This window comes from Chrysoperla carnea, chromosome 3 (assembly GCF_905475395.1).
Source record: "Chrysoperla carnea chromosome 3, inChrCarn1.1, whole genome shotgun sequence".
NCBI classification, from domain to species: domain Eukaryota; kingdom Metazoa; phylum Arthropoda; class Insecta; order Neuroptera; family Chrysopidae; genus Chrysoperla; species Chrysoperla carnea.
In genome coordinates, this window is record NC_058339.1 from 10,222,933 (window position 1) to 10,229,590 (window position 6,658).

A 6,658-nucleotide genomic window follows, 5' to 3' on the forward strand; every position below is an offset into this window, starting at 1 on the left:
AACGATCCTTTTAGTTACTGCGGAATCCTTGGAGGTACTAAACATATACCATACAAAAGAATTGAACTCATAAATTTTATACACAAACAGTTTTCTGCCCATGTTTTGTTTATTATTTATAATTTGGTGTACAATTTTATTTTTTTATTTATTTTTAAATTACATTCCAAACAACAATGCAAATATAGGTTATAAATAATTCGTTTCACCGCCCTATTATCGCTGCCACATGTAGAGTGTAGAATATTGTTTTTGTTGTTGTTGTTGTATATAGTAGTAAATATTATTGTTTTTCCGAATGAATGGATTTTCGTTTGAGTTTTTTTGTTTGTATTATTAGAATATAATAATTTTTTTTTTGTATATTTGGGTATACCTTACCATTCATATTATGTACACATTATTATACCTTCGATTTATGTAAATTAATAAAGAAATTATTGGTTTATAGATAATATTGTTGTAAAAAATATTCAGCATTTTATACAAAATCAATAAAATTTTAATTTACTTTTAACACAGTAGGTTTTTAATTAAAATTGTTTTAAAAATTAGCCTGATACATGTCCGTTTCACTGGGCTCAAAAGTAAAAACCACCGCTTTATAGCCTCCACCCTCTCTTGATATACACAGTTTTCAATTTTATTAAATGTAAAATAGTCATAATTCATCAAGAATAGTTGGCCATTATTTGTTTGACATTTACTATTTTAAATTTTTACAGAAATCTTTAATTTATGGTTCAAAATGATGATCATAGATCATAAATTAAAGATTTCTGTAAAAATTTAAAAAATGGTAAATGTCACATTAAATTAAATTTTTTTATTTTTTTTAAATATATCTTTAAAAATTATAGTTCATGTGTTATTCTGATATATCAGCTATATTGCTATATACTTTCGATAAAACCCATTCGCTAGTTTTTACGTGAAAGCGTAACAAACAAACAAACATGCTTACTTTCACAATTATAAAATATAGGGATGTTCTTATTTTTTGAATATTGAAGAAAAGTTGAATTGAAGATCATATTTTAAGTTCAAAGAATCTCTTTCTTGTTTTCGGGTTTTGGGGTTTATTTTGTGATAAAGTATTAAAATGTTTATTGGAAAAGTGCTAATTACGTCCTTTCATTTGATATCTAACACGGCATCGTTAATTTGTTTTTAGTTCGTGACTTTACATCCTCTAGAGGGCGCCATATTAACCAGCGGACGATCAAGCCTAAGAAAAAAGGTACGACGGGAATTTGTTTGTGTCTGTCTGAAGTCTGTCTTTGCCATTGTACCTCCTAAAATCGTAACTTCGAAAATAGGTTCAGTTTTGAGAGAGCTACAAGGTCCGACCATAATGATTGCTTTTGACTTCATAAAACGCCATAAACCATTGATTTAGACGCTTTCAAGCATAATATCAAGTGCAAACAAGGACACAGTATAAAGAAGTATAATAATAATAATAATAATAATAATAGTAAAAATAATAATAATAATAATAATAACAAACTGATGGATAAACAACACACACACCTTACAGAAGTAATCCTAAAAATTAATCCACTTCATTTAACTGTTTCATTCTCTTTTTTTCCCTATTTTCTTTTTTTTTTCATCACTGTTGTTTGTGTCGACTTCGAGAAAAACGTATGAAGGCACACTGCATGTCTATATCTAAGTATAGCTGGTGTAACCAGAAAGTGTTTCTTTCCACATCCTTTTTTTATTCCTGTCATTTTATTATTTATTTAAACATTTTTTTTTTTCATTTATCGGCATTCGAAATAATTTATTATTTATTTATTCTCATTTCAATTCAGTAAATTGCTTTGCATTAAAAATGTACTATAGTGAAATTTTTCTTGGTTATTCTAACTTTAAATATTTTTATATTTTTAAGTGTAAAACCTAAGAACAAAACAAGTGCAAGCAAATAATTGGCTGAGTTAATTGTTCAAATATCCTGTATAGAAATTGTTGAATGTCAGGGCTTGCATTCTTTTTTATAAATTAACTAACCAACTGAGTTAAAATAACCGACCACAATTATGGCGTCCTAGGTTTTCGAAACGTTCGAAAGTATTTTCTAGGTTTTTTTTTTTCATTTGTCGAGAATGTTTCACAAGACCACAGTTGAATCGTGTTTTTCAAGAGTTTTGTAACAGTTCGTGAAATAGATTTTTAGAGCATTTTTCTCAAGAATTCTTTATTAATTTACACACTTACGATAAAAAATCTCAAAATCTCTTTTAATTGCGTGCAAGACCACTCTCTTTCATTCTAAAATTTATGGGTGAAGTAATTCAAATATCAGTAAAAACCTCTGGATAAATTGGTCAATCATACCTCTTCAGTTGGCAAAATATATTGCCAAGCACATGAAACAAATTATAGCAACAATAATTATTATTTGCCTAAATTTCTCACATGATGAATAAGAATAATAAATTGCGTGTTCTCTGATAATATTTTCTGAGTTAGAAAAAACACTTGAAACTTATTTGTTGAATCAAAATAAAATTTTATAACAGCCCCAGCTATATACACGTTTTGTTGGTATGTATATAATATAACGTTACATGTACGAAGTTCGATTTTACTTTTATATTTCTCTAAGGCATAAATAGAAAATCATATATGTATGAACTTTTTAATATAAACATTGCTATATAATAGCATTCAAGAAAAAATGATGTATAAACTGACTTCATCAAATTTCAAAACGAAAATTATTTTCCGATTTTCTCGATGTATTTAAAAAAGGGTCCTTTTAAAAAAATTGCAAAAAATCGAAAAAATTTTTTTAGCTCCAATTTTGATAAAAATTGGTATATAAGGTAATTTTGACCCAAAAACTACAAAAATCGGGTGCATTTGTTGGCTGGTCGAATATTTTTTGAGATACGGACAAAAATCGATCCAATTATTGCGATATCTCAGAAGCTATGCTTCTAATCATTAAACTAACCCGATTTTTATACTTTTTGGATCAAAATTACCCCATCCATTGAGTTTCACCAAATTTCCAAACAAAAATATTTTTTCCGATTTTCTCGATTTTTTCAAAGGGGTACCCCTTAAAAAAATTCCAAAAAATCGCAAAATTTTTTTTATTTCCAATTTCGATAAAGCTAAGTATATAAGGTAATTTTAACCCAAAAAGTACAAAAATCGGGTGCATTTGTTGGCTAGGCGAATGTTTTTTGAGACACGGACGAAAATCGATTTCAATTATTGCGATATCTCAGAAACTATGCATCCAATCAATAGGAAATTGAAAAGGATAACCTCTATGATTCATTCAGCCAAATTTGAACGATAAAATAATAATAAAAAATCCGATGACCTAGGAATTTTTGTGTATTTCTTTAAACTTTGTTGACAATTCTTGCATATCTCCTAAAAATATATATTTTTTAGCTAGCATTCTCGTTGCACCACTGACTTATAAGAAAATAGTACCAAAATATGATTTCTAATTAAGATTGAATCTATTTTACTGGAAAAAATTGTACACATTATATGTTTAGTTATATTCACACTAAAAATACCTGCATATCGTAAAAAGCGTACTTTACGTAATATATATATTCAACACAATAATATAATGTAACCAGACACAACCTTCCGAGACTTGTTGCATGTATATATTATATACATTTTGTGTATAATATATATATCTATATATAGAGAAGCCCTGGTTGATTTAGAGAGATCACATCTGCTTATGCCATTTACAATCTATATCGGAAGGCAAGAGCTATAGATAATACATGTGCTTGTATAGAACAAAAATACAGTGTGTTCAAGATTTGCTCAAATAATAATCAATAAATAATTGAATATAAAAGGATTCATTTGTAAACACATTTGTACATTCTTCTTACCTATTCAATGTGCTAACTCACGGTTTTGGTGGTAGTACACTTGGTCCATATTCATAATACAAGAGTTTGAAAACAGTCTATGCTTCTTAGAATGATTCTTTGCTTTTAAATCTTCAGCACTCCCATCACACATTCGTTATTCTTTAGTCCCGTGATGAGAGATTTGCTTACACTATTATTTAGTGTGGTTTATTGCACTGTACGTATATATACACCAAATACATGGTTTGTAGTCAAGTAATGAGTTATTTTTGGCATTTACAATACCACGCAACTACAAAAATATATAATATATTATGTGCAAGTGCTGCTGATAAATTTGATAATATAAATATCGCTCTTCAATCATCAATACTCTAACTATAGTCGTCTCTGTTCATCAAATGATGGATCTTCGATGAAATCATAATTACATTAAAATTTTGTTTTTATATCATCGACAAACTTATATTTTTATGGTATTATTATAAACTACAAGATTGTATAAATATTTATTTTTGTTTTTTATCACACTCTCTTGATTTTTCGATATAGAAATATCCAATTGAAAAGGATAGCCTATATGATTCATAATTTTTTCAGCCAACTTTGAACGATAAAATAATAATAAAAAGCCCGATGACCTAAGAATTTTTTTGTAATTTTTGGAAACTTTGTTTACCAAAAAATGTATTTATAAAGTTTTATTGAAATTCCTAGTATAATCCAATCCTTGCATGTTTTCTTACATGCTCATGGCAGAAGTGTTCCCATAGGAAATGCTATTCACAAAATTTTCGCCTAAATTTTAAACTTACCATAAACATGCTTGTTCTCTCAGTATAGAAGTGTAATATATTATATGTATATATAATATACTTCAAGTTTAGTTTAAATTGAGACAAATAATAAATGATAATTAATTGCAAAATGAAACGACTATGTACACGTTACGTAGATAGTTATACAGCACAAATACACATACACGTACACACAGTTGCTATGTATAGCACGTAGGTACACTATTTATTGTAGATATATTACTATGAGCTATAGTAGACATAATTTTATTAAAATTGAAATTTTAATGATATATGATATAGTATTATTATTGCATTGTATAAATATAAAGTATTATTTTATTAATATAATATAATAATATATAATATATAATATAAACCAAATACATGCTTTGTAGTCATATAATGTGTTATTTTTAGCTTTACAATACCACTCAACTACAAAAATACATATTATATTGTGTGCAAGTGTTGCTTATAAATTTGATAATAGAGATATCTCTCTTCAATCATTAATACTATAACTATAGTCGTCTCTGTTCATCAGAATGATCGAACTTCGATGAACTTAAAATAGAATTAAAATTTTGTTGTTATATCATCGGTAACCTTAAATTTTTATGACATTATTATAAACTACAAGATTGTCTTAATATTTAAGATAGTTTTTTATCACAGTCTCTAGATTTTTTGTTATAGAAATATCGAATTGAAAGGGATAATCTATATAATTTATTATTTTTTTAGCCAAGCCCGGTGGAGTACCGCATCTTCAAGGTTCCACTTCTGTGTCTTTAACATGAAACCTAGTACATCCCAAAAGAACCAAGGGAAACAAAACAAAAGTTTTTTTTGTACACAGAGGTAACAAGGCACATTTAAATGTCATTGGATGAAACAAATATAATAAATTATTCAAATATTTAATTATTAAAATCTAGACACCAGACAAAAACAAAATTGAAAATAATGTCCATTAATTTTTGTTTTTTTGTTTTTTTTTTATAATAAAATTGAGCACTAAATTTATATTGTGACATCTAAAAAACACTGTACCTAAAAAAACAAATGTTTTAATGTTTTGTAATAGTCATTAAAATTACTATTTGCATCGTGCATGATTTTTATTTAAAGCGTTTCCATGGTAACAACACACTACTTGATTAATATATTTGTATGGATGGACATATAAGTCTATGGTTTGTATTGAAAATTTAATACTATTTTCAAACAAATTTAAAGAAGTAATTAAGTTAATTTACATTTAAAAAATATTATTTCCGCTATTTCGTACCTTTTTTCACAATTTCTACAACAATTACTTGTTAAAAATTGATAATTAGTCATATTTTTAATAAGACTCATGATTAATTGCAAATTTTATAAGATGACAGCGCTGCAATCGATTAGTTGTACCTTCCACTTTCAACGAACCCAACTCATATATTATATATGTTTGTATCTATGATTATTATAGTATCTTGTAAAATGTATTTTTCACTCATTTATTTTCTATCTTTATTACGTTTAACATAATTTTTCCATTTTCATTTTAATTTTTTTGCTTTTGTTGATTTTGTTTTCTAAATTTTATTTCTTTGTATGCAAACTACAAAAAATACTAGATAATGTCTGTTACGAACAACAAAATTTTATATTTTAAAAGTTGAAAAAACTAACTATAAGTAGTTTATTTTTCTAAGAGTTAATATAACGAGATTTATTACCGTTACTTAATAACAATAAATTCCATATTTTTTTATAAAAAACAGTTAAATAAAATTAGTTGATTAATCTACGAATATAGTGATGAACGTGTTGCCGTTTAAAATAAATTTAATACATGAATAGTTGTTAATTTATGACCATAAACAGTATATTTATTTATAAGATTCATATTATTGTCGTAACTGACACAGAATAACATATTGTTGTAATTTATTTTCGTATTTTACGCAGTTATAAATTATAAGAAACGAACGAATAACAACT